General features: G+C 48.6%; 1 protein-coding gene across 9 annotated transcripts in view; it reads right to left on the minus strand.

The window, feature by feature from the left end:
• Positions 1-12,283, minus strand: part of LOC142790041 (uncharacterized) — a 467,642-nt gene continuing 455,359 nt past the window's right edge. For all 9 annotated transcript variants that reach the window (XM_075885074.1, XM_075885070.1, XM_075885072.1 and 6 more), the window contains one exon: positions 1-12,283. This exon is cut by the window's right edge and continues 38,251 nt beyond it. The gene's annotated coding sequence lies outside the window, so the exon portion shown is untranslated.

Genomic DNA, 12,283 nt, shown 5'->3' on the forward strand with positions numbered 1-12,283 from the left:
ACCACCGTACAAAAAGACGTTTATTATACGCAACACATGGAATATATACATAAAAGACAGACGCGCCCTCTGGGGGTGATAGAACACAAAGTAAAAACTGAAACTGAATATAACATACTCCCTCCCTTATATGTAGTGATTAGTTGTTAGTAAGTGTTAGTAAGAAACCCCTATGCATGCACTGTAGATTTTACACGCTGTATACACATACATATTTACACTACATACACACTGTGCTATCTATACACACAGGCAACTAGTGGGTCTGATAGTCCTTGAGCCAGACCGGTGGCCGGCGCTCTCGGGACGGCCGATGGGAATGCTGCACGGCCGGAGATGGTAATGAGCTTGTAGAGCTCTATAGTACGCCAGGAGACCGCGATTGCGGCCCAGGAGAAGGTGGCTGCAGCATGGCAGGCTCCGGTACAGGCAGCTGCGGATCGGGAGCAGGCGACTGCAGTACGGCAGACTGCAGTACGCCAGGAGGCGGCGGCTGCGACCTGGGAGAAGGCGGCGGCTGCAGGGCAGGCTGCGGCACTTGAACCGGAAGCTGTGGCGCAGGTAGCTCCGAACGTTGGTATGGTGGACTCGTGCCCCTCTCAGGAACTCGGGAAAGCTTGGAGGCGTTCCATGTGCGGCCGTATGCAAGTCGGAAAGAGGCAGGTCCCCTCTTCCCCAACACCTCAGTTGGCGAAGGAAAAGAGCGATCCCCCTTGAAGCGAACGGACGACTTCTTGATTCGAACGAAATCGCCCACAGCTATCTTTGGCTCTTTAGCAGCTCTCCTGCGGTCAGTGTACTCCTTACTGCTTTGCTGTTGAAGGCGGACCCTTTGGCGCAGTCGCGCCTGTTCCTTTGCCGAGTCTTTTGCAAACGCTGGTGCTGAAAACCCCACAACATCCAATCTGGTTCGGGGCATTTGCCCATGCAGCAGAACTGCTGGGGCAACCCCAGTATTTGTCGACAACGTTCGCTACAACTGGAACGACGCATCGAATGTTCTAGTTGTGGCCTCTGGTTACCATAGCCGTGCTACAAATAAACCTGGGACTTCCCCGAAAGTTCCTTCACAGGGCTTATCGCCGCCCCAGAATACTTCCGGTAGTTCTAGTGCGCCGCTCGTCCGTGGAACTCAGCGTTGACTACCCCGTAGCTCTGCACCCAAACTAACTATTATTAACCTTAACGCAAGAAGCATAACATGCAAATTCCCCGACTTCCTTTCTCTCGTTTCGACATATTCCCCACACATCATTGGTATAACTGAAACGTGGCTCCACGAGGCTATATATGACTTTGAATTTACACCACCCGGATATGTCGTGGTTCGTGTCGATCGACGAATCGGCCGAGGCGGCGGTGTAGCCTTGCTCTTTCGGTCGGACTTACGGTTCTCAGTCCTGCCTAGTCCTTCTGGCATGGAATCAATATGGTGCAAACTTCACATTGACAAACTTCAGATCGTAATTGGTGTCATATACCGCCCCCCGGATTCCTGCCTTGATATGTTTCACACTCTTAACGAGTTCGCAAACGCGCACAACTTCGGCACCAAGCATCTTGTTCTTATGGGGGATTTTAACGCCCCTGGAGTTGACTGGTCTTCCTTGACTCACAGCGGCCGCGACTCCCATATTTGTGGTGAGCTTATAAATTTTTCGTTATCCTTCGGGCTTACCCAGATCGTAACTGGCTACACCCGGCATAATGCACTCCTTGACTTGGTATTTGTAAGTTCAAATATGTTACATAACGTGTGTAAATGCGAGATTATCGACGGTATCTCGGATCACAAGGCAGTCCTAGTTTCCTTGCAGTGTTCAATTGCGAAACGGCAATTCGTGGTCACTTCCTTTCACGATTTTAACCGCGCTGATGACGTTTCCGTCCTCGACTGTTTAGCCGATAAATTTGAACAATTTTTAGCACTCGCCACACGCAACGATGTTGATGCTTTAGTTGGTTTCTTTGAACAGTTGGTGAAAACTTGCACTCTGGAATTTGTACCGATCAAAACAAAAAAGAAAAATACTAATGTTCCCTGGATGAACCGTGAAATCTTGCATCTTTCACGTCGGATACGTAGGATGAGGCAGGCAAGGTCACGCTGTTCCTCTTATGATCACTGTAGATTTCTACAGGCAAAGGAAGAACTCCGGGTCAAAATAAACGCCGCAAAAAACCATTTTTTTCAGATAGAACTACCGAGCCTGTTATCCAATAACCCACGCAAGTTTTGGTCATCAGTATTGCCCCGCGATGCCGCATCAGCGTCATTTTCCATTGGCGATGAAACAACCAATGATCCTGCGGAAATTTCCGAAGCTTTCAATAGTTTTTTTGAGTCTGTTTTCACTCGTGACGACCTTGAAGTTCCTCTTTTTCATAGTACAAGCTCATTCTTATCAATACCAGATATTATTATTAGCGAAGAGGGGGTTCTGAACCTAATATTAAACTTAAACACTAAGAAATGCAAAGGTCCGGACGACATTCCCAATGCGTTCTTGGTCCGTTATTCCGATTGGGCTTCCAAATATCTTACTGTCATATTTCAGAAATCCCTTGAAACTGGCATAGTGCCTAGCTCATGGAAACTGGCAAAAGTAATTCCGTTATTTAAGTCCGGAGAAAAGCATATTATTACTAACTATAGACCAATATCACTGACTTCCTACTCTTGTAAACTACTAGAGCATATAATTTATAAACACATCATGGAGCATTTAGAACAACACAACCTATTATCTCAGTTTCAGCATGGATTCAGGAGTGGTTTCAGCACGGTTACGCAATTAACAGAATTCGTTCACGACATTTCTTGTTCACTTGATTCCGGAGAGCAGGTCGACGCCATTTTCATCGATTTTTCCAAAGCATTCGACACGGTATCTCACACTAAACTGATATGCAAACTAACTGCCATATTAAACAACCCTGCCTTGGTCAAGTGGATAGAAAACTTTCTTTCAGATCGCGCGCAATTCGTAGAATTTAATGGTTCCATATCCAGTAAATCTAACGTAACTTCTGGAGTTTGCCAGGGCTCGGTCCTTGGACCACTGCTATTTCTGATTTACATAAACGACCTGCCTGGCAACATCAATTCTAAAATCCGTTTTTATGCGGACGATTGCGTACTATATGACACCATTAGCACACCGCAATGTCACCAAAAACTAAACGAGTCGTTTTCTAGGTTTTGCGCGTGGTGTAAAACGTGGCAGATGTCCGTAAATTTCCGCAAAACAGTATCCATGTCCTTTATTCACAAGCGTTCCCTGTCTAATTTCACGTACTCATCCGCTGACATAAACCTCCAAAGAGTTACAGAATATAAGTATCTTGGCATTATTTTCACAAGTAACCTATCCTGGTCAAAACACATCGAATATGTATGCACAAAGTCACTTAAGAAACTGGGTTATCTTCGACGCACACTCAGCCAAGCACCGAAAGACACCAAACTCCTGATGTATAAAACACTAATCCGACCGACACTCGACTACGCATGCTCCGTGTGGAACCCTTACCGAAAAGGCGAAATTAACAAAATTGAAGCCGTTCAAAAGAAAGCCATCCGATTCATCTGTCGCAGGTATGACTGCGCTTTTTCACCAACCACAGCCCTCGTATCTCTAGAGCTAACCACCTTAGCTGCCCGTCGTGAAATTGAATCACTAACCTTTTTTCACCGCATCATTCACTGTTCATATCGCCTATCATCAAACAAATATGTCACATATGCAAGCCCCACTCAGACCAGAAGCAATCACACCCTTAACGTTTCCCCGTATCATCCCCGCACAGACACGTTCAAATATAGCTTTTTTCCGCGAACAATTGAGCGTTGGAATTTGTTGCCTGGCCACGTGCGCTCTCTTGACTTGCTTACATTTGCTTCTAAAATACAACTATTGTAAACTACGTACATATACCGCTTTGTTTCCTTTCCCCCTTTGTACGAGTGCACTTTTGTACTTAGATGTGTGTATTAGGTCGATTTTATGTAACCCTTTACCATGCCACTAAAACTGTACACTTCCTTCTATGTTGACTTTCGAATACCTGGTTTCGTCGTTACTATGTTTTCTTTCTTTCTTTTTGCTTTTGTTTCATTATTGAACTTGTTCGATGCGCGGTTTTGTGCGATGTACCCACTCCTGCTATAGCCCCAAGAGGGGCTGCAGTATGTTAAAATAAAATAATAAATAAATAAATAAATAAAATAAAAGTGGTAGCCTGTGGAGTACAGCGGTAAATAGAGAGGTAGTCCGTAACTACTTGTCGGATAGGTCTCCTCTCGAGGAGTGAAACCTGGATGAAGTTTTTCAGAGTTCGATTGAACCTCTCGACTTGCCCATTCGCCTGGAGGTAATATACAGACGAATGAGACAGCTTGATGGCTCAGTTTTGAAGAAAGGTTACAAATTCACGTGAAGTGAACTGCGGCCCATTGTCGCAAACAATCTCTTCCGGGTATCCTTCACGGGCAAAAACACTGGTTAAGAAGTCTTTCACGGTGCTTGTTGCCACTTCGCTGCAGAAATATATCTCTGGCCATTTGGAATGGTAATCGACCAGTGTTATAGCAAATCGGCTATTGTGAGGTGCATGTTCCGATGGGCCAACAATGTCTAGGCACAGTTTCTGCCATGGCCTTTCAGGCCAGTCAATAGGCTGCAATGGCGCTGGCGATGTTTTCGCAGACTTATCTGCCTCCAGGCAGATGTGACAGTTTTTCACGGCAGATTCAGCTTGCTTGTCCATCCGTGGCCACCAGAATAGCTCACGAAGGCGCGCCTTTGTGCTCGTGATGCCCGGATGTGCCTCCTGGGCAATGGCGATGAACTGAGCCGTGAGAGAGGACGGAACAACGAGGCGTTCTGCGTGCAGTAGAAGGTCATCAGCAACAGAAAGTTCTTCGTGCACAGAGTAGAAAGGTTGTGCCTCCTCTGATATGGACTTTTGTGGTGGCCAAGAACCGAGCACGAACGACTTGACCGTTTGCAGACAACCATCGTTGAGGACGGCTTGCTTGAATTCTTCCTTCGTCACGCATGCCGACTCGACCAACGACACAATTTCTTCATCCTTGTCCAGCTGTGCCTGCGCGGCAGGAGCTGGCAGCCAAGAAAGAGCATCTGCCACCGTGTTGGTGGACCCCTTGCAGTACTCGACAGTGAAATTGTAGCATAGGAGTCGCGCATTCCAGCGTGCTATTCGAAGTGGCCTTCTGCCACGTCCTTGCAAAGACAGCAACGATACCAACGCCTGATGGTCCGTTCGAATCTTGAAATGGCGACCCCAAAGGTAAGTGTGCCATCATTCGCACGCCCAAATGCATGCCAATGCTTCGCGTTCGCCGACCGAGTACTTTCTTTCCGCTGGTGACAAAATACGAGACGCGAAAGCCACTGTGCGGAGCTCATGGCCATTTTGCTGCTGCAGAACGGCTCCCAGCCCACAGTCAGAAGCGTCGGTCGACACGATGACTGGAAGTGATGGATCGAACACGTGGAGAACTGCACTTGAAGAAAGCATTTCCTTGACCCTCCGGAAACTGCTGTCTGCTTCGGCTGACCAGATGAATGGCTCATTCTTGCGAAGCAGAACGCGCATAGGCTCGACCACCTGGGCCAACCGGGGAACAAACTTGGAATAGTATTCTACAAGACCCAGGAATGAACGGAGGGCAGCAACATCTGTTGGGACTGGAGTGTTAACTACCGAGTCTACTTTCTCTGGAAGCGGCGAGATACCTTGTGCAGTGACCTTATGCCCTAGGAAAGAAAGTTCTGGAACGTCGAAGAGGCGTTTGTCGTTCAATTTCAGGCCTGCGGACTTGATTTTCTGCAAGACCTTTGTTAGGTTCAAAAGATGTTCTTCTGCACTTTTCCCAAAGACTATGACGTCATCAATGTAGAACAACACACCAGGGCAGCCATCCAGAATTGTGGCCATCATCTTCTGAAATGCCACTGGGGCAGAAGCTAACCCAAAGCAAACTCTCTTGAACCGAAAAAGTCCTTCATGCGTGATGAAGGCTGTCAGGTCCCTGCTGTCAGGTCCCTGCTGTCAGGGTGCAAAAGAACCTGATGGTAGGCAGAAGCCAAGTCAAGTTTTGAGAAGTGTGTCGCGCCTACCAAGGCATGAAGGAGTTCCTCTGTATGAGGCAACGGGAAGCTGTCTGGTACAATAGCCTTGTTAGGCTCCCGGAGGTCAACACAAATTCTGATGGTGCCGTCTTTCTTGTCAACGACAACAATGGGCGAAACCTATTCAGAAGCATCGATGCGTTCGATGATGTCAAGGCGCAGCAACCTGTGAAGTTCATTTGACACTGGTTCCCGAAGTGAACATGGAAGACGGCGCAGCTTCGAAGATACCGGCTGCACGCCTTGCCGAATCTTGTCACGATGCGTGAACCGCTTAGCAAGACCCAACTCGGGACTGAAAAGTGAACCAAAGTCGTGTTCCAAGGCTGGCGGAAGGTTTGCTTGCCTGGGTTGCTCTATTGACTGCATCGGAATGTGACAAGGTGTCGGGTCATTAACACGCGGCGGCGTGGCAACGGACGTGTGCAGGCACTCAAGAGTGGAGCCCTGTATTCGAAGATTTAGGGCCTCAATGCCGTCAAGGCCAATCAGACAAGTTCTTTGGCGAACGATGTAGAAAAGAAGTGGTGCAGAGCGCCCTTTAAACTGAACATCTGCCTGGAAACAGCCTAGCACCAAAATTGGCCGCTTCGAATAGTCAAACAAAGTGACATGCGGGGCTGGGAGGAGCAAGCTGCTTTGAAAATGTTTGTGGAATTCTTGCTCTGATAGAATTGAAACAGACGACCCTGAGTCAACAAGGAATAACAACTTGACATCCGCTACGCGTACTTGTATGTAAATTGCGCTGCGAGCGGGATGCTGCTCAGTCAAAACTTGCTCAGAACTTCCCCCTGACAAAGCATCCTCATCGATGCCAACTTCACGAATCCTGCCTTGCATTTGACGCTTGCGGTTGCATACTTTCTGAAAGTGTCCCTTGATACCGCAAAACAAACACTTCTTTGCCTGCGCAGGGCACTGTGACGCTGATGCGCGGTGATTCCGCGAGCCGCATCGGAAACAGTGTGGTAAAAACGGACCGGCTATCTCTGTCTCGCCGAGGGGGGCGGGGCCCCTGCGGCGCACGCGAACCGCTAGCGCTTGGAGAGTTTTGCTGAAAATGCGCTTTTGGCTGGAAATTGAATTTTCGCAAAGAATGCGAATACTGGGAACGACGCCGTACAGAAACAGGCTCGACCGAAGCAGAAAATTCCTTCAGCTCTTCAGCTGCTTGCTCAAACTGAAGAGCGATGCGCACTGCGCTCTCAAACGAAAGGGTGGAACCCTCGAGCAGCAACCGTTCACGTACGCGGTTGGAAACAACGCCGGCAACAAATTGGTCCCGCAGAGCATCATCTTGTGAAACGAACGAACAATGCGAAACGAGCTCCCGTAAAGCAGCAACAAAGTCATGAACGGACTCGCCTGCGTGTTGGCTGCGGCGGTGGAAACGATGACGCTCGACAACGACGTTACAAGACGTAGAAAACTGCTGCCGTAAGGCGCTGAGTGCAGCCTCGTACTCGTCAGTAGCGGCCGCGGGAGGCTTCTCTTCTACTTCCGGTGCTGCGGCATTTGACCCTGCAGGTAAAGTCCGGTAAACACGCTGCCCTTCCGCCCCCAAACAATGCAGAGAAGAATGGCCTTGCGTCGCGCTGGTGGGAACTCAGCTGCTCCGGACGCTAGAAGGTAGACTGTTAACGTCTGCTCCTACTCCTCCCATGGAAGTGGCGTCTCGACGAGGTGGCGGCGAAGCAAGGCCGGAGAAACTCATGGCGGGGCGGACCCGGACGACACTCGATGCTGAAGGTAGCTTGACGTGTTTATCCCATCTTCGTCGCCAATGTGGTGTTTGCGAAAGACGTAAGAAGCACCGGCAGCACCACCGTACAAAAAGACGTTTATTATACGCAACACATCGAATATATACATAAAAGACAGACGCGCCCTCTGGGGGTGATAGAACACAAAGTAAAAACCGAAACTGAATATAACACACAGCTCACGTGCTTTCCGAGCCTGAGAGGGAGTCGTGCCTTCTGCTTTACATTCGAATGTAACAGAGCAGAATCTGCCCAGTCAATATGACCGACTTCCGGCTTTATCCCGGCTTCACGACGAGTGATGTCAGGGCCTCTCCTATCTTTCCTTTCTCCGTGGGTTGAAGGAAAGAAAAAAGGCACCATCTTCTGCAACCCTTGCCTCTTGCGGGAGCACGGCTCTGTGCCTTGAGGAGGAGGAGGAAAGAGAGGTCTCTCGCGCGCCAATGCCATGCTTCCCCCTTTTCCGTCCCTGCCATGTAGCCCTTCTCCTTTCAACGACGCGCGAAGAGAGCAAAAAAAAAAAAAAAAAAGCTGCCGTAGAATGTTGGTTTTCTCTCAAATGCCGATCTGCTTCTCTCCACGTGGAGACGCTCCCTCCCTTTTCCTCGCGTGCAGGCCATGCTGCGGCTGCGTAGCGGAGAGACTCCACTACACTACGCAATTATTGTCGTTGTCTTTAGTAAGTATCGACGCTGGACATCTCCGCACGCAACTTCTCTTGCCCGGAGAATGCTGAAGCCGAAGTAGAGTTGCTTTGCAAGCTGCGTGCGAAATTGATTGACTGGCTGCAAGGCAAACATGTGCAGATGTGCATCACCGATTACATCGATTACCACTTTGTCACTCTTTTAAATGCATGATGGGTGAATGTCATGGATAACTTACAATAGCAGTGTAGGATCCCAACGTTTGATACACTCATTCACTTGATGAGGATGTGGAGATTTTTTAGAATTAAAATTCATCTTGGCTGGAAAGAAAGACTATTTTCTGCGTTTTTTAACAAGCGGAAATCCTGAAGGAATAGGCACGGCCGTGCGTTTGATGGATTTCCGATACTTGCCTGTCACGCACAGGTAGGGGAGTTAATCCCCACCATGCATGGCCAACGGACCTGTGCGTCAACAAGACAATACGTCTCTAGCACTGTGTATGTGATGCGTCTGCCCTAAATCCGGCATCCTAATAATACTGGTGGTAGTGATATGCATTATTATGGCCCGATTTCTGCTACCCATAACTATTGTGGTTCTGTTGTTACTTGAGATAGCCTGCCGAAGCTCTGTTTGGCCAGGGACAAGGTGAACTTACACTCACCACAGTAGGGATTCAACAAGGGACACAGCTTGGCACAAAGGCAAAATAGCTCGTACATCAGGCCAAACCAATGAAAATGGCCACTACCATGCCCTATAACAAGATGTTTGTTAGGAGGGATGAACTGTGGCAACTGTGTGATGGCCGGCACCCACTGATAGAGCTCTTTTCCCACCACATTAGCTACATGAAAAAGAAGATGCGGCCTGTTGCATCACATCGCCATCAACGGGGGAGTGTGTATTTGTTGAGTTGGCCGTTGCGGCCGCTGTTTTGGTGAGGACTTAAAGTACAATGGTGATGAGGGCACTCCAGTGCACAAAGCAGACGCCAGTGTTTGTGCTACACTCTAAAAAAATTGAGTATTCGGGGAGTGTTTGTGCTACACATCAGTAATAGCCATCTACTTCGAGTACTTTCCTCGCCCTATACTACAGTTTTGGTAGTTTGCGGTCACGAATGACACACACGTTATCCGTGTGACATTTCCTGACAGGAAAGTGGCCGGAGCCGGGTTTTTAAGGACGGAAATGTGCGCAAGTAAGATGACGATTATCAAATGCAAAGCAGCTCTTCGACTAGCTCGTGCAACACTGTCCCTCCGTCCACACCGCTCACTCGCCCCAAAAAATAAAGCGGTGCCAAGTTGCTTACGCCCTGCTAGCAGTGTGCGGTGACGTCTTTCTCTCTCCCCTGCTGCACGCTCGCCATGTGTCATCTCTCTCGCTTCACCCTCTCCACCGCTCGCAATGTTTGAGCCCACTTCTTACGTGGGCATCATCTTATCTGCGCCACCTCTCTATCGGCCGGCGAGAAAAAGCCGCGAGCCGGCGGGTGTGCACGTTGCGCGCGCCTCGAGAATATCGTGGCACTGAAAATGTGGACAGCATGCTGCTGCCTACCTCGCGATCGTGCCGACTGGCGGGAGGCCATCGCGACATACTTCATGCTAGTGTGTGCATACCTTTCCCAGCTGTCGCCAGCATTGCGAGGGTTAGCGAAGCCGATCGTGTTCGCGAATGACGGCGTCGACACTGATGGGGCGCAAGCCAGGGAAGCCGAATGCAAGCGTCCGCAGTGAAAGACCAGTGACACTGACGAAGTGGCGAGTCAAGAACACTGATCGCAATCAAGAATACAGGCAGTGTGAGGGTAACACCTGCGAAACGCGAGCCAAGGAAGCCAAGCGCAAGCGTCTTCAACGCGTCACGCTTCCCGTGTTTTAGCGTTTCAAACAAATGTTTACTTGAGTAAATGCTACACAAAGTTTCGTTTCAAACTGTTTTTCCAGCACACGCGTCGACACCCATTTCAACATGATCAACACCGTGTGCACCGCTGCTGCTTCGCGTCCCATCAGGGTTCTCTTCAAGTAAGATAGTCCATAGTTCTTGTTGTGTAGCAGAACTACTCCCTGAATACTCCACTTTTTCTTAGAGTGTACGATGAAGTCGCCTCGGGATTTATGAGTGTTTGGTCTTTTTTTTGTGTGTGTGACTGTGTGGGGGAAAGCTTGCCTCATGTTTCAAGTACTTGAGTGCGGTTATTTGGTGCGCGACCGTGAGGCACCCTTATTTTCAGTGATGTGATGCCGTCAAGCTCTTGTGTGCTGCAGTGCATCCTAAACACGAGAAAAGACGCTACTGTGAAGTATGAGCGACGTGCCCAAGTGTTTGTAGTTCCGCGATGGCAAAATGAAGTGGAAGGAGATGACGAAACTTGCACAAAAGCATGAACATGAATGGTTCCTACATCAATCTGAGAAGGCCGCAGTATGCATGAGGACAAAAGGGCGATGCGTGGTGGCCAGAGAAAAGACGAAGCGGCAGAGGAAGACAGGCCTTGTTACTCCAAAATAGTGGCTAGTTGGGCTGGTTGGTATTGCATTTTTAAAAGAAATATACTCCATTACTGTGCAGGGAACGTTTCAAAAAGAAGACAGATCACACTGTTTTGTTTCTGTCTGCTTTCTGAAATGTTTCCTGCGCACTAAAAAAGTATATTTCTTTCGAAAATGCCACGTTGTTCGGCTGTTGGGTTCTTTACTTGGTCCTAGTGAACAGCTGAGCTCAGAGCGACTGGCTGTGTTACTTGGCCATCAATTTTAGTTGCCACAACCATGTTCACACAAGCTTGTAAAAAATTCGGACTGGGCCCTTCAGGCTTGTCAGCTATCTTTTATTCACCACCCATGCATGAGGAACTCGCTGATGATTATAGCAGCAATCGGCATGGTAACCACATGAGACCGAATGACAGTCTTCAGCCTCCTTATTCTGTTTCACCAGGAAGAATGCAAACAAGGCAGCTATCACTTGCCGCAGAAACTGAATAAGTTAGCGGATCTCCAGTGAATGCTGAACTGATGCCAGTGTCAATGGCACCTTGCAAATGAGTTTTGCGGAAACCCACAAGGCAGCGGAAGGGTTAGAAAATGGAAAGAAGACAACCACCCGTTTGTAGCACTAAGCCAGACCAGATCAGGAGGAATTTCTCATGAACTAAGAAGATTCTCTTTCTGAGAAATCCATATGAATTTTCTTGTGGCTTCATTCTATGAAGGGTGGTGGTCTTCTTTCCCCTGTTTAGCACTATGCTTAGTGCCACTGGCACCTCAGGCCATTGCTGCTTCACTGTTACTCCGCAGAGCACGAGTGAAGAAACCAGTGTGTTGATACTCTCCCTAAAATCTGTCTGGGGTGGGTAGGTGTTACATACATGACCAGTTGGTGGCAGCACTTGGCCTGTGAATGATAGCTGCATACCAGTGGTATAAGGATCACGAGACAAAGAGAAGAACGATAGAGTGGCTCGAGCTGTTCGTATTGGTAGAAACGCTCACCTAACCAGACGTAAATACATATACGCGTATTCTCTCAAGCCCGTCTATTCAGACTCTTGTCTTTACCACAACATATTTGGCTGAGCGGTGTGGTCCCTGTCGTCACCACGAAACTCTACAGTGACTGTTTGCTCGCGGCAGGCAACAAGACCTCCCAGAACTTTCCTAAATCCACTCTGATTGTCACTCCTCCAGTCCTG

The sequence above is a fragment of the Rhipicephalus microplus genome, unplaced genomic scaffold (genome assembly GCF_043290135.1).
Source record: "Rhipicephalus microplus isolate Deutch F79 unplaced genomic scaffold, USDA_Rmic scaffold_66, whole genome shotgun sequence".
NCBI lineage: Eukaryota > Metazoa > Arthropoda > Arachnida > Ixodida > Ixodidae > Rhipicephalus > Rhipicephalus microplus.